General features: G+C 50.7%; 1 protein-coding gene and 1 long non-coding RNA gene across 5 annotated transcripts in view; one reads left to right on the plus strand and one right to left on the minus strand.

Moving 5' to 3' along the window:
- LOC138661428 (uncharacterized) overlaps positions 1–24,151 on the plus strand; it is a 239,302-nt gene that overhangs the window by 72,238 nt on the left and 142,913 nt on the right. The gene's annotated exons all lie outside the window — the stretch shown is intronic.
- DACH2 (dachshund family transcription factor 2) overlaps positions 1–24,151 on the minus strand; it is a 446,534-nt gene that overhangs the window by 23,856 nt on the left and 398,527 nt on the right. The window lies entirely within an intron of this gene.

Raw genomic sequence — 24,151 nt, forward strand, 5'->3', positions numbered from 1 at the left:
GAGGAGATGCAGGTGGAGCAGAAGTGGGGCAGGGATGGGAGGAGATGCAGGTGGAGCAGATGTGGGGCAGGGATGGGAGGAGATGCAGGTGGAGCAGAAGTGGGGCAGGGATGGGAGGAGATGCAGGTGGAGCAGATGTGCAGGGATGGAGGAGATGCAGGTGGAGCAGAAGTGGGGCAGGGATGGGAGGAGATGCAGGTGGAGCAGATGTGGGGCAGGGATGGGAGGAGATGCAGGTGGAGCAGAAGTGGGGCAGGGATGGGAGGAGATGCAGGTGGAGCAGATGTGGGGCAGGGATGGGAGGAGATGCAGGTGGAGCAGAAGTGGGGCAGGGATGGGAGGAGATGCAGGTTGAGCAGAAGTGGGGCAGGGATAGGAGGAGATGCAGGTGGAGCAGAAGTGGGGCAGGGATGGGAGGAGATGCAGGTGGAGCAGAAGTGGGGCAGGGATGGGAGGAGATGCAGGTGGAGCAGAAGTGGGGCAGGGATCGAAGGAGATGCAGGTGGAGCAGATGTGGCGCAGGGATGGAGGAGATGCAGGTGGAGAAGATGTGGCGCATGGATGGGAGGAGATGAAGGTGGAGCAGAAGTGGGGCAGGGATGGCAGGAGATGCAGGTGGAGCAGTTGTGGCGCAGGGATGGAGGAGATGCAGGTGGAACAGAAGTGGGGCAGGGATGGAGGAGCTGCAGGTGGAGCAGGGATGGGAGGAGATGCAGGTGGAGCAGAAGTGGTGCAGGGATGGAAGAGATGCAGGTGGAGCAGATGTGGTGCAGGGATGGGAGGAGATGCAGGTGGAGCAGATGTGGAGCAGGGGTGGGAGGAGATGCAGGTGGAGCAGATGTGCAGGGATGGGGGAGATGCAGGTGGAGCAGATGTGGCGCAGGAATGGGAGGAGATGCAGGTGAGCAGAAGTGGCGCAGGGGTGGGAGGAGATGCAAGTGGAGCAGATGTGGAGCAGGGATGGGAGGAGATGCAGGTGAGCAGAAGTGGCGCAGGGATGGGAGGAGATGCAGGTGAGCAGATGTGGCGCAGGGATGGGAGGAGATGCAGGTGGAGCAGATGTGGCGCAGGGATGGAAGGAGATGCAGGTGAAGCAGATGTGGCACAGGGATGGAGGAGATGCAGGTGAGCAGAAGTGGCGCAGGGATGGGAGGAGATGCAGGTGGAGCAGAAGTGGGGCAGGGATGGAAGGAGATGCAGGTGGAGCAGATGTGGCGCAGGGATGGAAGGAGATGCAGGTGGAGCAGATGTGGCGCAGGGATGGGAGGAGATGCAGGTGAGCAGATGTGGCGCAGGAATGGGAGGAGATGCAGGTGAGCAGATGTGGCGCAGGAATGGGAGGAGATGCAGGTGGAGCAGATGTGGCGCAGGAATGGGAGGAGATGCAGGTTGAGCAGATGTGGTGCAGGGATGGAGGAGATGCAGGTGGAGCAGAAGTGGCGCAGGGATGGGAGGAGATGCAGGTTGAGCAGATGTGCTGCAGGGATGGAGGAGATGCAGGTGGAGAAGATGTGGCGCAGGGATGGGAGGAGATGCAGGTGGAGCAGAAGTGGGGCAGGGATGGAAGGAGATGCAGGTGGAGCAGAAGTGGGGCAGGGATGGAAGGAGATGCAGGTGGAGCAGAAGTGGCGCAGGGATGGGAGGAGATGCAGGTGGAGCAGATGTGGGGCAGGGATGGAAGGAGATGCAGGTGGAGCAGAAGTGGGGCAGGGATGGAAGGAGATGCAGGTGGAGCAGATGTGCAGGGATGGGAAGAGATGCAGGTGGAGCAAAAGTGGCGCAGGGATGGAGGAGATGCAGGTGGAGCAGAAGTGGGGCAGGGATGGAAGGAGATGCAGGTGGAGCAGAAGTGGGGCAGGGATGGAAGAAGATGCAGGTGGAGCAGAGGTGGCGCAGGGATGGAGGAGATGCAGGTGGAGAAGAAGTGGGCCAGGGATGGGAGGAGATGCAGGTGGAGCAGAAGTGGCACAGGGATGGGAGGAGATGCAGGTGGAGCAGAAGTGGCACAGGGATGGGAGAAGGTGCAGGTGGAGCAGATGTGGCGCAGGGATGGAGGAGATGCAGGTGAAGCAGAAGTGGCGCAGAGATGGGAGGAGATGCAGGTGGAGCAGATGTGGTGCAGGGATGGAGGAGATGCAGCAGGAGCGGAAGTGGGGCAGGGATGGAAGGAGATGCAGGTGGAGCAGAAGTGGCACAGGGATGGGAGGAGATGCAGGTGGAGCAGATGTGGTGCAGGGATGGAGGAGATGCAGGTGGAGCAGGAGTGGCGCAGGGATGGTAGGAGATGCAGGTGGAGCAGGAGTGGCGCAGGGATGGTAGGAGATGCAGGTGGAGCAGAAGTTGGGCAGGGATGGGAGGAGATGCAGGTGGAGCAGATGTGGCGCAGGGATGGAGGAGATGCAGGTGGAGCAGAAGTGGGGCAGGGATGGAAGGAGATGCAGGTGGAGCAGAAGTGGCACAGGGATGGGAGGAGATGCAGGAGGAGCAGATGTGGCACAGGGATGGGAGGAGATGCAGGTGGAGCAGATGTGGCGCAGGGATAGAGGAGATGCAGGTGGAGCAGGAGTGGCGCAGGGATGGTAGGAGATGCAGGTGGAGCAGATGTGCAGGGATGGGGGAGATGCAGGTGGAGCAGATGTGGCGCAGGGATGGGAGGAGATGCAGGTGGAGCAGATGTGGGGCAGGGATGGAAAGAGGTGCAGGTGGAGCAGAAGTTGGGCAGGGATAGAAGAAGCAGGTGCAGCAGAAGTGGGGCAGGGATGGGAGGAAATGCAGGTGGAGCAGATGTGGCGCAGGGATGGGAGGAGATGCAGGTGGAGCAGATGTGGTGCAGGGATGGAGGAGATGCAGGTGGAGCAGATGTGGTGCAGGGATGGAGGAGATGCATGTGGAGCAGATGTGGTGCAGGGATGGTAGGAGATGCAGGTGGAGCAGAAGTTGGGCAGGGATGGGAGGAGATGCAGGTGGAGCAGATGTGGCGCAGGGATGGAAGGAGATGCAGGTGGAGCAGAAGTGGCACAGGGATGGAGGAGATGCAGGTGGAGCAGAAGTGGGGCAGTGATGGAAGGAGATGCAGGTGGAGCAGAAGTGGCACAGGGATGGGAGGAGATGCAGGAGGAGCAGATGTGGCACAGGGATGGGAGGAGATGCAGGTGGAGCAGATGTGGCGCAGGGATGGAGATGCAGGTGGAGCAGGAGTGGCGCAGGGATGGTAGGAGATGCAGGTGGAGATGTGCAGGGATGGAGGAGATGCAGGTGGAGCAGATGTGGCGCAGGGATGGGAGGAGATGCAGGTGGAGCAGATGTGGGGCAGGGATGGTAGGAGATGCAGGTGGAGCAGATGTGCAGGGATGGAGGAGATGCAGGTGGAGCAGAAGTGGGGCAGGGATGGGAGGAGATGCAGGTGGAGCAGATGTGGCGCAGGGATGGGAGGAGATGCAGGTGGAGCAGATGTTGTGCAGGGATGGAGGAGATGCAGGTGGAGCAGATGTGGTGCAGGGATGGAGGAGATGCATGTGGAGCAGATGTGGTGCAGGGATGGAGGAGATGCAGGTGGAGGAGATGCAGGTGGAGCAGATGTGGCGCAGGGATGGAGGAGATGCAGGTGGAGGAGATGCAGGTGGAGCAGATGTGGTGCAGGGATGGAGGAGATGCAGGTGGAGCAGAAGTGGTGCAGGGATGGAGGAGATGCAGGTGGAGCAGAAGTGGCACAGGGATGGGAGGAGATGCAGGAGGAGCAGATGTGGCACAGGGATGGAGGAGATGCAGGTGGAGCAGAAGTGGTGCAGGGATGGAGGAGATGCAGGTGGAGCAGATGTGGCGCAGGGATGGAGAAGATGCAGGTGGAGCAGATGTGGCGCAGGGATGGAGGAGATGCAGGTGGAGCAGATGTGGCGCAGGGATGGAGGAGATGCAGGTGGAGCAGAAGGGGTGCAGGGATGGAGGAGATGCAGGTGGAGCAGATGTGGCGCAGGGATGGAGGCGATGCAGGTGGAGCAGATGTGCAGGGATGGAGGAGATGCAGGTGGAGCAGATGTGGTGCAGGGATGGGAGGAGATGCAGGTGGAGCAGATGTGGTGCAGGGATGGAGGAGATGCAGGTGGAGCAGATGTGCAGGGATGGAGGAGATGCAGGTGAGCAGATGTGGCGCAGGGATGGAGGAGATGCAGGTGGAGCAGATGTGGTGCAGGGATGGGAGGAGATGCAGGTGGAGCAGATGTGGTGCAGGGATGGAGGAGATGCAGGTGGAGCAGATGTGGCGCAGGGATGGGAGGAGATGCAGGTGGAGCAGATGTGGGGCAGGGATGGTAGGAGATGCAGGTGGAGCAGATGTGCAGGGATGGAGGAGATGCAGGTGGAGCAGAAGTGGGGCAGGGATGGGAGGAAATGCAGGTGGAGCAGATGTGGCGCAGGGATGGGAGGAGATGCAGGTGGAGCAGATGTGGTGCAGGGATGGAGGAGATGCAGGTGGAGCAGATGTGGTGCAGGGATGGAGGAGATGCATGTGGAGCAGATGTGGTGCAGGGATGGAGGAGATGCAGGTGGAGGAGATGCAGGTGGAGCAGATGTGGCGCAGGGATGGAGGAGATGCAGGTGGAGGAGATGCAGGTGGAGCAGATGTGGTGCAGGGATGGAGGAGATGCAGGTGGAGCAGAAGTGGCACAGGGATGGGAGGAGATGCAGGAGGAGCAGATGTGGCACAGGGATGGAGGAGATGCAGGTGGAGCAGAAGTGGTGCAGGGATGGAGGAGATGCAGGTGGAGCAGATGTGGCGCAGGGATGGAGAAGATGCAGGTGGAGCAGATGTGGCGCAGGGATGGAGGAGATGCAGGTGGAGCAGATGTGGCGCAGGGATGGAGGAGATGCAGGTGGAGCAGAAGGGGTGCAGGGATGGAGGAGATGCAGGTGGAGCAGATGTGGCGCAGGGATGGAGGAGATGCAGGTGGAGCAGATGTGCAGGGATGGAGGAGATGCAGGTGGAGCAGATGAGGTGCAGGGATGGGAGGAGATGCAGGTGGAGCAGATGTGGTGCAGGGATGGAGGAGATGCAGGTGGAGCAGATGTGCAGGGATGGAGGAGATGCAGGTGAGCAGATGTGGTGCAGGGATGGGAGGAGATGCAGGTGGAGCAGATGTGGTGCAGGGATGGGAGGAGATGCAGGTGGAGCAGATGTGGTGCAGGGATGGGAGGAGATGCAGGTGGAGCAGAAGGGGTGCAGGGATGGAGGAGATGCAGGTGGAGCAGATGTGGCGCAGGGATGGAGGAGATGCAGGTGGAGCAGATGTGCAGGGATGGAGGAGATGCAGGTGGAGCAGATGTGCAGGGATGGGAGGAGATGCAGGTGGAGCAGATGTGGTGCAGGGATGGAGGAGATGCAGGTGGAGCAGATGTGCAGGGATGGAGGAGATGCAGGTGGAGCAGATGTGCAGGGATGGAGGAGATGCAGGTGGAGCAGATGTGGTGCAGGGATGGGAGGAGATGCAGGTGGAGCAGATGTGGTGCAGGGATGGAGGAGATGCATGTGGAGCAGATGTGGTGCAGGGATGGAGGAGATGCAGGTGGAGCAGATGTGGTGCAGGGATGGAGGAGATGCAGGTTGAGCAGATGTGGTGCAGGGATGGAGGAGATGCAGGTTGAGCAGATGTGGTGCAGGGATGGAGGAGATGCAGGTTGAGCAGATGTGGCGCAGGGATGGAGGAAATGCAGGTGGAGCAGATGTGGCGCAGGGATGGGAGTAGATGCAGGTTGAGCAGATGTGGCGCAGGGATGGAGGAGATGCAGGTGGAGCAGATGTGGCGCAGGGATGGAGGAGATGCAGGTGGAGCAGATGTGGTGCAGGGATGGAGGAGATGCATGTGGAGCAGATGTGGTGCAGGGATGGAGGAGATGCATGTGGAGCAGATGTGGCGCAGGGATGGAGGAGATGCAGGTGGAGCAGATGTGGCGCAGGGATGGGAGGAGATGCAGGTTGAGCAGATGTGGCGCAGGGATGGAGGAGATGCAGGTGGAGCAGATGTGGCGCAGGGATGGAGGAGATGCAGGTGGAGCAGATGTGGTGCAGGGATGGAGGAGATGCATGTGGAGCAGATGTGGTGCAGGGATGGAGGAGATGCAGGTTGAGCAGATGTGGTGCAGGGATGGAGGAGATGCAGGTTGAGCAGATGTGGTGCAGGGATGGAGGAGATGCAGGTGGAGCAGATGTGGCGCAGGGATGGGAGGAGATGCAGGTTGAGCAGATGTGGTGCAGGGATGGAGGAGATGCAGGTGGAGCAGATGTGGCGCAGGGATGGAGGAGATGCAGGTGGAGCAGATGTGCAGGGATGGAGGAGATGCATGTGGAGCAGATGTGGTGCAGGGATGGAGGAGATGCATGTGGAGCAGATGTGGCGCAGGGATGGAGGAGATGCAGGTGGAGCAGATGTGGCGCAGGGATGGGAGGAGATGCAGGTTGAGCAGATGTGGTGCAGGGATGGAGGAGATGCAGGTGGAGCAGATGTGGCGCAGGGATGGAGGAGATGCAGGTGGAGCAGATGTGGTGCAGGGATGGAGGAGATGCATGTGGAGCAGATGTGGTGCAGGGATGGAGGAGATGCAGGTGGAGCAGATGTGGTGCAGGGATGGAGGAGATGCAGGTTGAGCAGATGTGGTGCAGGGATGGAGGAGATGCAGGTTGAGCAGATGTGGTGCAGGGATGGAGGAGATGCAGGTTGAGCAGATGTGGTGCAGGGATGGAGGAGATGCAGGTTGAGCAGATGTGGTGCAGGGATGGAGGAAATGCAGGTTGAGCAGATGTGGCGCAGGGATGGAGGAGATGCAGGTGGATCAGATGTGGTGCAGGGATGGAGGAGATGCAGGTGGAGCAGATGTGGCGCAGGGATGGAGGAGATGCAGGTGGAGCAGATGTGGCGCAGGGATGGAGGAGATGCAGGTGGAGCAGATGTGGCGCAGGGATGGAGGAGATGCAGGTGGAGCAGATGTGGCGCAGGGATGGAGGAGATGCAGGTGGAGCAGATGTGGTGCAGGGATGGAGAAGGTGCAGGTGGAGCGGAATTGGCAAAGGCATGGGTGGATCTATAGGGCATTGTTCACACTGTAGCAGGAGTTGCTGCATTTCTCATCCTGCACAAATACATTCACTAATATATTGCAGATCTGGACAAAGCATTACCTAGGATAGGTGAATGAGCGCTATAAAGTAGTTTGGTTTTGTTAATTTTTGCCCCACTATTTTCAAGATGTCTGCTTGCGGTCAGTGAACAGGGAAGTTCCTTTTTTAATCCAGTCTTAAAATCTGTACAGACACAATACATGTCCCAGCTGAGGGTTTGTTGCCATTGCATCCTGTCTATATAACACTATGCACTGTAAACCTATGGGCAGCACAAATCTGTCTCCTGCCCGGATCGTTTGCTACAATGTATCAGTGCAGGTAAAATGTATCAGTCTGGATTGTTTCGCTTTACAGATAATTGTGGACTGTATAAGAAACCGCAGGATTAGATCTGGAAGGATGTAAGGATTTGGGTGTAATACTGTATGGAAATGGCTGTGGAGCTCGGGTCAGGGGTCCGCGGATGATCCCCGCATTGTGGGTCTTACTCAGATCGTGACACACAAATGTGTGAATGTAGCATAAAAGAGACACTCACAGCAAGCAGAGAAGTGTAGTGGAAGGGAACCGATGAGGAAACTTCTCTCCAGATGTCCAATTCCTGACCCAACCCCAAATGGTGTCATGTCATACACGATGCCGTTACATCAGGTCACGAGACCGGCGGAAGAGAAAAAAACGCAACGGAAATGTGACCCAGCCCCGAAGGACCGAGTTACGCGCAGCCTTTGGCCCCATCGTGGTCACAATCCCCGGACAGAGTAACACCTTACAGAGAATCTTACACTTTTCTGTGATCGTCCTATAATTTTTGATACCAACTAATTTCAGAATTAAGGAATTAAATCCATGTTCCCAAACTCTGCTGCATCAATCCCGAGACCCCAAGGAGCCGCCCGAGTGCCCAGACCAATGAGGGGTCTCGATCTTGCTGCTCTCAGGCCATGTTCCCACTTAGCGGTTTTTTTCTGCGTGCAGGAAATCTGCTGCTTTTTAACTTTTCAAGCAAATGAAAACTTGTGCCCAAAAGGAGCGGTGGAAAAAAAAAACATCTAAAAAGCGCAGTTGCCTTTTTAACTACAAAATCAGAAATGTCTCCTGCACATGGACATGGTCCGGGACGTCCGGGGGGCACTACTCGGCCTCAATGCTCCGTCAGCCGCCCCCGACTCAACTGTATCTGGAACGACGGCCCCAATTCTATTTATAAAAAAAAAAACTAAACGTTATATCGTCGATGGAAGGAGAAAGTAGTTTGAGAAGAGTCCAATTTCCCTGTCGGATTCATCGCGGCGCATAAACTACGCTGAAATAATGTTTCGGATACTATTTAAAATGAGTCATTTTCAGAGGAGCCGCACAGTAAAATACATCACGGCGCTGCATCTGGCACATAAAAAAAGGTTATGGAGAGAATCTCCGCTGCAATTGCTTTTTGGGAAACCTTCCTCCGACTATATGGAGCCGCGCACCTGATCCATTTGTTTTGTCGGAGGCCGTTGCACGTCGTCACCTTATGGCTCCATTTCTCACGCGCACTTGTCATATTAATGCCGAGATTTACAATTAGACGTCGGCAGAATTACATTTTTTTTTTCTTTCCTTTTTACAACTCCCTCGGGGACGGGCGAAACGGTTCTGATCGGGACGTGATTAAATGGCGGCCTGCGCCCGACGTGCCGCGCTCTGCGGCAGACTCATCGCTCAGACACTTGTGCGACAGCCGAGATCTCCATTACCAGACGTCTACTGACGGAGAACACCAGTCGCGCTTTTGTATCCGCCTGGTATTTATTTCTCATCCGGACGATGGTGGGGATTTATCACAGGCGACGCACGCATTAAACCGACCGTCTACAGAATTATCTCCCAAGATTAAGACCTGGGAAAGTGTCTGGCAGCTCCGGCTCCGTCTCGCCGTTTAGTGCCGTTTTGGCGCTCGTCTATCAGGAGCACAATGTTACAATGTATCTTTACTGCGCCATCTATATTAACCGGTGACGAATGGCATTAATATGGGCGGCTGACGGCGACACTTACTCTGCGCTGCTGCTTTATTCAGACGCTGCGCTCTGGTGACAGATTTGGGGACTGTACTGATCCTTGTGGGAATATACCTGGGACAGGGAGGTAAAAGGGAATGCAAAGAAGTTCTGCAGCAGCTTCTCAATGGCAACAACTAGATTTGGATTTGCTGCATAAAGTGGATGTGCACCTAATTGAAAAGACCGAGTTATCAGTGGGGTCCGGGAGCTGAGACCCCCCCAAATCAATAGAAACTTATTGTTGGGGTCTCAAGGGCTCGTCCCAAAATAAAACCACGGTAAGTATGGAAAAAAGTCTCTAAATAGGTTTTCTGCAAATTAACCAGAATCATCGCATGTCAAAAAGTTCTACAACTTCCCAACAAACTTTTTTTCTTTCAATTTCTCACAATTTTCAAGGTCTCTGGTGTTAGCAAAAGGAATCAATGATCGTTTCCATCCAGTGGCCGACAAACGTCGCACACTGAATTCTTTTCACAACTGAGTGTTTGTTACAATTGTATCTAATCCTCTGTGAGCTAATCTCCCTTCTGTGCCGAGGCTTTGTTACAATGTATCGGTGCAGGTAATTTCAGTCTGGGGGTCTGTTCATCCACAGAACATTGTGTCATTGCTCTGTGGGAACTGTAATTAGTTCATCTCCTCAATCCGGGTGTGAAATGGACATTTTTGTATCATGAAGTTCTCCATTTCTGTAGAAATAGATCCGGTCACAATGTGTCGGTCTTTTCTAGACCTCTGCTTGCTGTCTGTGAATGAATCAGACGTAGAGGCTTGGAGCTTCTGACACCGCTGCGTTCTCGCCCACGGTTCCATCAGGGGTGGCGCATCCTCCGCCATTCTGCCCCTGGGAACGAGTATTGATGGCGAGGACCAGCGTCACGCCGCGACTCCAGTGTTTCCATGCACTAAAGATTGAAGTTTCAAAATAACATTACTCTCCGTTAAAAAGAGAGAGACACGGCGAAATTAGGTGCTGCCGGCCGCGGCGAGGATCAAATGCAAAAAGTCTCATATTTCATGGCTGCGAGTCAGGAGCTGGAAAATAAATAGAAAAATAAGAGGTGTGCGGGCAATGATTCATTTTGATAATCTGGCCCAAGAGAGACGGCCGCAGACAGCGCACAGATCCGAGCATCCAGAGAAAGACAAATAGGACGCAGAGGGTGGGAATTGGGATGACAGTGCAGCAGAGGTCACATCGATTTTTAACAGCATTTGTGCACAGATGAGATAACCCTGGACTCCATTGCGCCCATTGTTCATATCCTACCTGTCCCCCAAGCCATAAATATCCAGCTCCAAGACGGGAAAAAAAGAGCAGTAAAAAAGAAAGATTCTACTTATCACTCCTTATGATTAACTTTTTGTGCTAACCAAACATGTTTTGCAGACCAAGGTCACGACGCGCGCTCCACTTCGGTAATGGCAGTGTATTGGGGAGGATCGGCCCCGGCCCATTCATCAGATTTCTTGCAGATTGGAATCGCGCTGGGAAACATGGAGGATAAATGTGCAAGCGATTGGATCCAGTCCGATAATACTGACCGCATGACTCTGCGGCTCCGTAGGAGGGAGCGGACCCCGATTACAACTGGCTGCAGGGGGAGACCCTCCGAATGCCGTGTGCCCAGTCCCTTGTCTTCACCAATGGTTTATGTTTTGTGTGCCATCTCAACATTTCCTGCACCACTGCAATTAAAGAATCGCATTCTGTGCAATAATCCGCATTTACAGGATGTATTATAGAATTTCCTCTTTATTCAATACATTTTATGATGCGTTTTCCCAAATGCGGTCACATCCTGCGCCCCTGGACGGTGCAGACCCTTAGGACGCCCTCATTTAGTCTCAGTCCTTCGTACAGACGCCACATTTTACTCCTCCTTTGTGTCATCTGGATTAGACGTTCTGTCCTAAAATCAGAGAACCTATTGCATGTGAAGGATGAGGCCACGGAGCCCGTGGGGGGCGAGGGTCATAAAGCGGAGGGCTCCGTTTTATGACAAATTCAATACGGCCGAGCCGAGAAGAGACGTCAGAGCCCATCAATAACATTACACCAATGCTGAACAAACAATGGAATGTCAGAGATACAATGTATCAGTACAGACCGTAACCATGGAGACATAAAGGGAATCTCCAGCCACAATAATATTCGTTGAAGAATATTAAGAAATGGACAAATTGTGTAAGAATGAAGGGTAGTTACAGGGGTGAACCCGGACCTCAGGGTCCAAGCGGGCGCCATCCCAGAATACAAGTCCCCACAGGACGCTGGGAATAATGGCAGATTTCAGCTCTGAAGCATTATAAGTTCATGCTAAAGACATACAATTCTGCCCTTCACCTCTCCAAACAAACCTACTTCAACACCCTCATCACCTCCCTGTCCAATAACCCTAAACGTCTCTTTGACACGTTCCAGTCCCTACTCAACCCAAGAGAGCAGGCCCCAACCACGGATCTCCGTGCTGACGATCTGGCCAATTACTTCAAAGAAAAAATTGACCACATTCGACAGGAAATCATCTCCCAATCTCTTCATACCATGCACTGTCCTCCCTCCCCCACTGCATCTAGTTCACTCTCTGACTTTGAAGCAGTTACAGAAGAAGAAGTAAGCAGGCTCCTTGCATCTTCGCGCCCGACCACTTGCACCAGTGACCCCATTCCGTCACATCTCCTCCAGTCCCTTTCCCCGGCTATCACCTCTCACCTAACAAAAATATTCAACCTTTCCCTCACTTCCGGTATTTTTCCCTCCTCATTTAAGCATGCCATCATACATCCATTACTTAAAAAACCATCCCTCGATCAAAACTGTGCCGCTAATTATAGACCTGTCTCTAATCTTCCCTTCATCTCTAAACTCCTCGAACGCCTGGTCCACTCCCGTCTTACCCGCTATCTCTCAGATAACTCTCTTCTCGACCCTCTTCAATCTGGCTTCCGCTCTTTACACTCTACTGAAACTGCCCTCATTAAAGTCTCTAATGACCTACTAACAGCTAAATCTAATGGTCACTACTCCATGCTAATTCTCTTGGATCTCTCTGCAGCATTCGACACTGTGGATCATCAGCTCCTCCTCACTATGCTCCGCTCCATCGGCCTCAAGGACACCGTTCTCTCCTGGTTCTCCTCCTATCTCTCTGACCGATCCTTCACTGTATGTTTCGCTGGTTCCTCCTCCTCTCACCTTCCCCTTACTGTTGGGGTTCCTCAAGGATCAGTCCTAGGCCCCCTACTCTTCTCGTTGTATACTGCCCCTATTGGACAAACAATCAGTAGATTTGGTTTCCAGTACCATCTCTATGCTGACGACACCCAATTATACACTTCTGCTCCCGATATCACACCGACCTTTTTAGAAAACACCAGTGATTGTCTTACCGCTGTCTCTAACATCATGTCCTCCCTCTATCTGAAACTAAACCTGTCAAAAACTGAACTCCTCGTGTTCTCTCCCTCTACTAACCTACCTTTGCCTGACATTGCCATCTCCGTGTGCGGTTCCACCATTACTCCAAAGCAACATGCCCGCTGCCTTGGGGTCATCCTTGATTCTGACCTTTCATTCACCCCCTACATCCGATCACTGGCTCGCTCTTCTTACCTGCATCTCAAAAACATTTCTAGAATTCGCCCTTTTCTTAATTTCGACTCTGCAAAAACTCTGACTGTTTCACTTATTCATTCTCGTCTGGACTATTGTAACTCTCTACTAATCGGCCTCCCTCTTACCAAACTCTCCCCGCTCCAATCTGTCCTGAATGCTGCTGCCAGGATCATATTCCTCACCAACCGTTACACCGATGCCTCTACCCTGTGCCAGTCATTACACTGGCTACCCATCCACTCCAGAATCCAGTACAAAACTACTACCCTCATCCACAAAGCACTCCATGGCTCAGCACCACCCTACATCTCCTCCCTGGTATCAGTCTACCACCCTACCCGTGCCCTCCGCTCCGCTAATGACCTCAGGTTAGCATCCTCAATAATCAGAACCTCCCACTCCCGTCTCCAAGACTTTACACGTGCTGCGCCGATTCTTTGGAATGCACTACCTAGGTTAATACGATTAATCCCCAATCCCCACAGTTTCAAGCGTGCCCTAAAAACTCATTTGTTCAGACTGGCCTACCGCCTCAATGCATTAACCTAACGATCCCTGTGTGGCCTATTTATAATAAAAAAAAAAAAAAAAAAGGTTCCTCGCATCATGTTCTCATACACTTTATGCAGTATTAGCCCTCTGTGTCTGTACTGCTACATACTTAGGCAGTTAACTGGTTCATGCAGCTTTACATGAACACCTGAGCCTTACACTATGGCCGGTCCGAATAACTAAAGCAATTGTTACCATCCACCTCTCGTGTCTCCCCTTTTCCCCATAGTTTGTAGCTTGCGAGCAGCAGGGCCCTCACTCCTCCTGGTATCTGTTTTGAACTGTATTTCTGTTATGCTGTAATGTCTATTGTCTGTACAAGTCCCCTCTATAATTTGTAAAGCGCTGCGGAATATGTTGGCGCTATATAAATAAAATTATTATTATTATTATTATTACAGCATCATGAACAATTCTATGGCTCCCACTCATCATTTGCCTTCATTTTCAGTCACTTTTATTTTTTATCTTGTGATTCAGTCACGATCCAAGAACTTTGTGTAAAATCAACAATGTTTTTTATTTTTATCTTAACTTTTTTTGTGTCTTTTTAGATAAAATGTTTAAATGTTGCACTCATCATTTGAGGTAGAGGCACCAGGAGGACTGGAATTCATATGGGCAAAAATACCGCTGCTTTCTAAAAAGTCACACATAATAAATCGGCCACAAACATCAGGATTCCAAAAACCACGTTCACAATGGTGAAAACAGGAAAAAAAAAACAGATGAACAAAGGAGAAAATGAACTTTTATAGGCACAACTGAAATTAAAAATTTGAAACGGGAAAAACTTAGAGTCACCTCCGGAGCTGCATTCATAACTCTGCTACTTAGCCGCTTCCAGCAGTGAGCAATGCATTATGGGAGCTCCACTGGCAGTTATAGGCAAGCAATTATGCCACGTCTCACCACTGGGCGGCGCAATCTACAGTCTGTCTTCAAGAGCACCGCGCAGAGCGCAGCTCTGGATGTTAATGGAGCATGCTATCAATTCTATTCAGTTTCAGGAAGTCTCTAAAAGACATATCCTGACCCTTTTCTTAGTTCGGGCAGCACACAGATGGCATCCATGCGGCACCTGTTACATCATGGATCCATTCGGAGATGTGCGAGTTTGATCTGCGAATCGGACGACCTGATTATTAATCTACAAAGAAGCCCGGAGCGTCTGAAAGCCCCCATAGAATATCATGGGTGTGCGTCCTGTCCACGATACATGGCCGTGTGAACGGGGTCACCCATTACTCTCTGTTATCAGCCTCGTTATTTATTTTGTAATTAGCACAGAAAATATCAGCAATTTATCGCCTCCAACAAAAAAAGGACGTTTTCTGGCCATATCAATGTAGGAAATGGCAGCGGCCCAGGACGGAGGTCACATGGCGGGGCAGCGGCCCAGGACGGAGGTCACATGGCGGGGCAGCGGCCCAGGACGGAGGTCACATGGCGGGGCAGCGGCCCAGGACGGCGGTGACATGGCGGGGCAGCGGCCCAGGACGGCGGTGACATGGCGGGGCAGCGATCCAGGATGGTGATGACATGGCGGGGCAGCGGTCCAGGACGGCGATGACATGGCGTGGCAGCGGCCCAGGACAGCGGTGACATGGCGGGGCAGCGGCCCAGGATGGCGGTGACATGGCGGGGCAGCGGTCCAGGATGGCGGTGACATGGCGGGGCAGCGATCCAGGACGGCGGTGATATGGCGGAGAAGCGGTCCAGGACGGCGGTCACATGGCGGAGCAGCGGTCCAGGATGGCGGTCACATGGCGGGGCAGCGGTCCAGGACGGTGGTGACATGGCAGGGCAGTGATCCAGGACGGCGGGGCAGTGGCCCACGACGGCGGTGACATGGCGGGGCAGCGATCCAGGACAGCGGTGACATGGCGGAGAAGCGGTCCAGGACGGCGGTCACATGGCGGAGCAGCGGTCCAGGACGGCGGTCACATGGCGGGGCAGCGGTCCAGGACGGCGGTGACATGGCGGGACAGCGGTCCAGGACGGCGGTGACATGGCGGGGCAGCGATCCAGGACGGCGGTCACATGGCGGAGCAGCGGTCCAGGATGGCGGTCACATGGCGGGGCAGCGGTCCAGGACGGTGGTGACATGGCAGGGCAGTGATCCAGGACGGCGGGGCAGTGGCCCACGATGGCGGTGACATGGTGGGGCAGCGATCCAGGACAGCGGTGACATGGCGGAGAAGCGGTCCAGGACGGCGGTCACATGGCGGAGCAGCGGTCCAGGACGGCGGTCACATGGCGGGGCAGCGGTCCAGGACGGCGGTGACATGGCGGGGCAGCGGTCCAGGATGGCGGTCACATGGCGGGGCAGCGGTCCAGGACGGTGGTGACATGGCAGGGCAGTGATCCAGGACGGCGGGGCAGTGGCCCACGATGGTGGTGACATGGCGGGGCAGCGATCCAGGACGGCGGTCACATGGCAGGGCAGCGGTCCAGGATGGAGGTCGCATGGCGGGGCAGCGATCCAGGACGGCGGTCACATGGCGGGGCAGCGGTCCAGGATGGCGGTGACATGGCAGGGCTGTGATCCAGGACGGTGGTGACATGGCAGCGCAGCGGCCCAGGACGGAGGTCACATGGCAGCGCAGCGGTCCAGGACGGCGGTGACATGGCAGGGCAGTGGTCCAGGACGGCTGTGACATGGCGGGGCAGCGGTCCAGGACAGCGGTGACATGGTGGGGCAGCTGTCCAGGACGGCGGTGACATGGCGGGGCAGCGGTTCAGGATGGCGGTGACATGGCGGGGCAGCGGTCCAGGATGGCGGTGACAAGGCGGGGCAGCGGTTCAGGATGGCGGTGACATGGCGGGGCAGCGGTCCAGGATGGCGGTGACAAGGCGGGGCAGCGGTCCAGGATGGCGGTGGCATGGCAGTGGCATGGCGGGGCAGCGGACCAGGACGGCGGTGTCATGGCGGAGCAGCGGTCCAGGATGGCGGTGTCATGGCGGGGCGCTGTGCGGATGGCTGAATTTATAGCAGTTATGACAATAATACACTGGATCTATAAGAAGATACAGAACCGTCATCTTGCTACATCGTTACAGTGATGGAAAAATGTCGTCTCCCCTCTCCTGACAATCGCATTAGACAAGACTTGATCTATGGAGGGTCCTCGAGCCCCCGCCAGTCCAGGTCGGAGACCCTACAGTTATTATTCAGGTGTAATTTGGCTGTATGACACTACTTTATGGGCAATGCCGGCATTTTTTAGGTTTTGTTATTACACCCAATTCTGTGGACACAATTTATTCCCGCTCTGCTTACAGGACTCCGAAACGTCATCGTCAGTATGAAAGGTTACATTTACACCTTATTGGAAGGAAACAATCAGCAGGAAGGACTTCTATACATTTACCTTACCGATTAGACACTAAAGACACCCCCAACAATCACTACTTGGGGGCAAAATAAAGCGTCTCGACATCTCGAAGAAGATTGGGGGAGAAATAACAGTATCAATTACACCTTAGATTTACACAACCTGTGACTCCCCGCGTCTCGGCTCCGTGCGGGGGAAGAGGCGACTTCCAAACAAGTTTGATACAAATATTTATGAGCCCATATGGGGCGACAGATGTCTCTGCAAACACAGTGCAGCGAGGACTTCATTGCCAGCCATAATCCTGGTGCTGTGTCAGCAGCTTTCTCTGCTACTTACGGCGAGCAAACCGCGCAAACGAACATTAACGCTTCATTAATATTTATATAAACAGAAGCCATTAACGAAGAATAAACCCTCGTAGATCTGTGCGATTGTCAGATCGTCCGTATCAAAGGATTCAAAAAAGAAATCAGTCCAATTGTGGATGACGGATCTCCTCATTTAAGTTGTGTCAATGTTATCACAAGAGAATGGAGGAAAAGCGGCAGAACTTAAAGGGACGGGACACAGAGAGCCACGTCATGTACTTACAGGCCCCCCCAAGGGAATTAAAACTACTCCTCCCCCCAAATAACTGACCCCTTTCTGAAGTGTCCGGGGGGCGGGATCATCCTTTTAGGACTCTGAGGTCGCTGGTCAGCCAAATTATTTAGCAGAGGAAAAACTGTGAAGACGACGAATGTAAAATGGAAGAAGAAGAAGAATCGAAATCCCGACTTTGGCTTCTTAAATTAGTTTCTTTTTAACCCTTTCATTCTGCTCCGAGTGCAAATAGATATCGAAACATAGAAACAATCAGTAAGCAAATACTGTCCAATGATCAGTAAGAGAAATTCTCAAAAGTTTCAATACTCAAGAAGCAACAGTCAGCAAGGAGACCGTTAATACCTATGAATTCTGCCAACCAGAAACAGTCAGTAAGCAGCCAAATATTATCTAATGATTAGATAAAAAAAATGCTTAAAGATCTCAAATAACCCAGGAGGAAACAGTCAGCAAGGAGACCGCTAATACCTATGAATTCTGCCACCCCGAAACAGTCAGTAAGCAGCCAAATATTATCTAATGATTAGACAAAAAAATACTTAACACTAGGACTACTGGACTTGTGACCCCGACTAGAACTACTGAATGCAAGTAGTCAAAATGACTATACCAGTAGTCCTAGTGTTAAAGATGTCAAATAAACCAGGAGGAAACAGTCAGCAAGGAGACGGTTAACGCCTATGAATTCTGCCACTCAGAAACAGTCAGTAAGCAGCCAAATATCTAATAATTAGATAAAGAAATGTTTAAAGATCTCAAATAACCCATGAGGAAACAGTCAGCAAGATGAGTAATGCCTATGAATTCTGCCACATGGAGACAGTCAGAAAGCAGCCAAATGCTGACAGACCACACAGTGAATAGGTAGAATCAGTGTAGAAGGACGGGGATTGTATTCTGCAGCTCTGAGATCCAATCTAGGAGGAACTGTAAAATGGAGACACTTAAAGGGGATGTCTGGATTAAAAAAAAAAAGAAAAAAAAACTTGCTTGGATCACCCCCCAAAAAACAGCACATTGGTTATGTCTGTTTGGAATACGGCATCTCCGGGTCACAAATCCTGGACAGGTATGGATCTGTTTCTGGGATATACCAGCCATCTTTTCCTAGTCCTTTACAATCCCTTTAAAACAAGTCTGTGCAGAGTGGAGAGGCAGTCCTCTGTATTGTAAAACTAGCTTTCTGCCATTACTTTGCTTCCGTAAATGTTGCTAGGAATCCTGATGTAAAACCTGGTCTACAGAAGATACAATGAAACTTCTTTGAGACTCCCACCCAAATCTGTCACAGCTGATGGTTTGCTACAATTGGATCCAGTCTAGACGATCCTCTGTGAGCTATCACCAAGTGGACGAATTATCGGACGGACACACTGTTATTCTATAGGCACAAAGCAGCTGCAGGATCTGGAGATAAATGTGGATTTGCTGCCGATTTCACCCCATAGTCCGGAGCTAGTCAGGGCGAGGGACAGATGCTGGATACAATTGTAGCAAAACATCAGCTGTGAGAAGTATCGGGGGTTTCAGATCTGGTGGTGAATGGCCCCTAATTTATCCGGAAACACGCAGAGCCGCTGAAGGGTCATTTACATAAGGACATAAAGAAAACATTGTAAGCAGCTTTTATAACATTAAACGCCCCCTTAACCTGCTCCCCCCATAACACCGGGCACGAGATGTCCAGAAATAAAACCGCCCCTGCCTGCGCGAGCGCCCAACGCTCCATGACGGCGCACAGCCAAGCTTCCAGTCTCCGAGTAATTATTCCTACTTTATTAAGGGTTATTTTACCACTTTATCGGGCAGGTTAGAAGGGGCCGCCCGCACCCTGCGCCGACTTCAGAAATATGACGTCCCCCGCCATCCATTAAACGCAAGTAGTGCAGAAAGTAATGGCGGCTGTAATCTGCTGTATAGATGTAAAATAACCTTTATAAAGCAGCGGTGTCGAGCAGTCAGCGGCACATTACGCCCGCCACACTTCCATAAAATAATGCCCCCCTTGCAGAATTAATCCTGAACGAGTGGCGGTCCCGGCGGCGCAGTGAGCGCGTCCTCTGTGCGGCCGCAGAGCCGGTTAACGCGGTAAAATAGATCTATATTTCTAGTAATATTCTGTTTGCGTCCTCACAGATACAAGGTTCGGAGCTCGGCGTCTGGGGAGCAGTAAAGCTGCTGGGAGGGAGATTTCTCTCCGCGATTTTACTACTCGGAAAATTCAATCACTGGGAAAATGTTTCGCTGTAAATATCTAGTGAGAAGGGAACAAAGGCGTCTGCGGGCGGCACCTGCTGCAATAACGCAAGGAACGCGCCAACGTTCACACGTATCCGGGGCAAGACACCAACCGACACATTGTATCAGTATCGGGAGAATTACCAGATACATTGTATCATCACTGGCAGGAGAATGACCTGATACATTGTATCATCACCGGGAGAATTACCTGATACATTGTATCATCACAGGCAGGAGAATTACATGATACATTGTATCATCACCGGGAGAATTACCTGATACATTGTATCATCACCGGCAGGAGAATTACCTGATACATTGTATCATCACCGGCAGGAGAATGACCTGATACATTGGTATCATCACCGGCAGGAGAATGACCTGATACATTGGTATCATCACTGGCAGGAGAATGACCCGATACATTGTATCATCACCGGCAGGAGAATGACATGATACATTGTATCATCATAGGCAGGAGAATTACCCGATACATTGTATCATCACCAGCAGAATTACCCGATACATTGTATCATCACCAGCAGAATTACCCGATACATTGTATCATCACCAGGAGAATTACCTGATACATTGTATCATCACCGGGAGGAGAATTACCAGACACATTGTATCAGTATCGGGAGAATTACCAGATACATTGTATCATCACCAGGAGAATTACCCGATACATTGTATCATCACCAGGAGAATTACCTGATACATTGTATCATCACCGGCAGGAGAATTACCTGATACATTGTATCATCACCGGGAGAATTATCAGATACATTGTATCATCACTGGCAGGAGAATTACATGATACATTGTATCATCACCAGGAGAATTACCTGATACATTGTATCATCACTGGCAGGAGAATGACCTGATACATTGTATCATCACCAGGAGAATTACCTGATACATTGTATCATCACCGGCAGGAGAATTACCTGATACATTGTATCATCACCGGCAGGAGAATGACCTGATACATTGTATCATCACCGGGAGAATTACCAGATACATTGTATCATCACTGGCAGGAGAATGACCTGATACATTGTATCATCACCAGGAGAATTATCTGATACATTGTATCATCACCAGGAGAATTACCCGATACATTGTATCATCACCAGGAGAATTACCTGATACATTGTATCATCACCGGCAGGAGAATTACCTGATACATTGTATCATCACCGGCAGGAGAATGACCTGATACATTGTATCATCATCGGGAGAATTATCAGATACATTGTATCATCACCAGGAGAATTATCTGATACATTGTATCATCACCAGGAGAATTACCCGATACATTGTATCATCACCAGGAGAATTACCTGATACATTGTATCATCACCGGCAGGAGAATTACCTGATACATTGTATCATCACAGGCAGGAGAATGACCTGATACATTGTATCATCACCGGGAGAATTATCAGATACATTGTATCATCACTGGCAGGAGAATTACATGATACATTGTATCATCACCAGCAGGAGAATTACCCGATACATTGTATCATCACCGGCAGGAGAATTACCCGATACATTGTATCATCACCAGGAGAATTACCTGATACATTGTATCATCACCAGGAGAATTACCTGATACATTGTATCATCACCGGGAGAATTATCAGATACATTGTATCATCACCGGCAGGAGAATGACCCGATACATTGTATCATCACCGGCAGGAGAATGACATGATACATTGTATCATCATAGGCAGGAGAATTACCCGATACATTGTATCATCACCGGGAGAATTACCCGATACATTGTATCATCACCAGGAGAATTACCTGATACATTGTATCATCACCGGGAGGAGAATTACCAGACACATTGTATCAGTATCGGGAGAATTACCAGATACATTGTATCATCACTGGCAGGAGAATGACCTGATACATTGTATCATCACCAGGAGAATTATCTGATACATTGTATCATCACCAGGAGAATTACCCGATACATTGTATCATCACCAGGAGAATTACCTGATACATTGTATCATCACCGGCAGGAGAATTACCTGATACATTGTATCATCACAGGCAGGAGAATGACCTGATACATTGTATCATCACCGGGAGAATTATCAGATACATTGTATCATCACTGGCAGGAGAATTACATGATACATTGTATCATCACCAGCAGGAGAATTACCCGATACATTGTATCATCACCGGCAGGAGAATTACCCGATACATTGTATCATCACCAGGAGAATTACCTGATACATTGTATCATCACCGGGAGAATTATCTGACACATTGTATCATCACAGGCAGGAGAATGACCTGATACATTGTATCATCACCGGGAGAATTACCTGATACATTGTATCATCACCGGCAGGAGAATTACCTGATACATTGTATCATCACAGGCAGGAGAATGACCTGATACATTGTATCATCACCGGGAGAATTATCAGATACATTGTATCATCACTGGCAGGAGAATTACATGATACATTGTATCATCACCAGGAGAATTACCTGATACATTGTATCATCACTGGCAGGAGAATGACCTGATACATTGTATCATCACCAGGAGAATTACCTGATACATTGTATCATCACCAGGAGAATTACCCGATACATTGTATCATCACCAGGAGAATTACCTGATACATTGTATCATCACAGGCAGGAGAATGACCTGATACATTGTATCATCACCGGGAGAATTATCAGATACATTGTATCATCACTGGCAGGAGAATTACATGATACATTGTATCATCACCAGGAGAATTACCTGATACATTGTATCATCACTGGCAGGAGAATGACCTGATACATTGTATCATCACCAGGAGAATTACCTGATACATTGTATCATCACCAGGAGAATTACCCGATACATTGTATCATCACCAGGAGAATTACCTGATACATTGTATCATCACCGGGAGAATTATCTGACACATTGTATCATCACAGGCAGGAGAATGACCTGATACATTGTATCATCACCGGGAGAATTACCTGATACATTGTATCATCACCGGCAGGAGAATTACCTGATACATTGTATCATCACAGGCAGGAGAATGACCTGATACATTGTATCATCACCGGGAGAATTATCAGATACATTGTATCATCACTGGCAGGAGAATTACATGATACATTGTATCATCACCAGGAGAATTACCTGATACATTGTATCATCACTGGCAGGAGAATGACCTGATACATTGTATCATCACTGGCAGGAGAATGACCTGATACATTGTATCATCACCGGGAGAATTACCTGATACATTGTATCATCACCGGCAGGAGAATTACCTGATACATTGTATCATCACAGGAAGGAGAATGACCTGATACATTGTATCATCACCGGGAGAATTATCAGATACATTGTATCATCACTGGCAGGAGAATTACATGATACATTGTATCATCACCAGGAGAATTACCTGATACATTGTATCATCACTGGCAGGAGAATGACCTGATACATTGTATCATCACCGGGAGAATTACCTGATACATTGTATCATCACCGGCAGGAGAATTACCTGATACATTGTATCATCACCGGCAGGAGAATGACCTGATACATTGTATCATCACCGGGAGAATTACCTGATACATTGTATCATCACTGGCAGGAGAATGACCTGATACATTGTATCATCACCGGGAGAATTACCTGATACATTGTATCATCACCGGCAGGAGAATTACCTGATACATTGTATCATCACCGGCAGGAGAATGACCTGATACATTGTATCATCACCGGGAGAATTACCTGATACATTGTATCATCACCAGGAGAATTACCTGATACATTGTATCATCACCAGGAGAATTACCCGATACATTGTATCATCACCAGGAGAATTACCTGATACATTGTATCATCACCGGGAGAATTATCTGACACATTGTATCATCACTGGCAGGAGAATGACCTGATACATTGTATCATCACCGGGAGAATTACCTGATACATTGTATCATCACCGGGAGAATTATCTGACACATTGTATCATCACTGGCAGGAGAATTACCTGATACATTGTATCATCACTGGCAGGAGAATGACCTGATACATTGTATCATCACCGGGAGAATTATCTGACACATTGTATCATCACTGGCAGGAGAATTACCTGATACATTGTATCATCACTGGCAGGAGAATGACCTGATACATTGTATCATCACCAGGAGAATTACCCGATACATTGTATCATCACCAGGAGAATTACCTGATACATTGTATCATCACCGGGAGAATTATCTGACACATTGTATCATCACTGGCAGGAGAATTACCTGATACATTGTATCATCACCGGGAGAATTATCTGACACATTGTATCATCACTGGCAGGAGAATTACCTGATACATTGTATCATCACTGGCAGGAGAATGACCTGATACATTGTATCATCACCAGGAGAATTACCCGATACATTGTATCATCACCAGGAGAATTACCTGATACATTGTATCATCACCGGGAGAATTATCTGACACATTGTATCATCACTGGCAGGAGAATTACCTGATACATTGTATCATCACTGGCAGGAGAATGACCTGATACATTGTATCATCACCGGGAGAATTACCTGATAC

Source organism: Ranitomeya imitator, chromosome 2 (genome assembly GCF_032444005.1).
Source record: "Ranitomeya imitator isolate aRanImi1 chromosome 2, aRanImi1.pri, whole genome shotgun sequence".
In the NCBI taxonomy this organism is placed as follows: domain Eukaryota; kingdom Metazoa; phylum Chordata; class Amphibia; order Anura; family Dendrobatidae; genus Ranitomeya; species Ranitomeya imitator.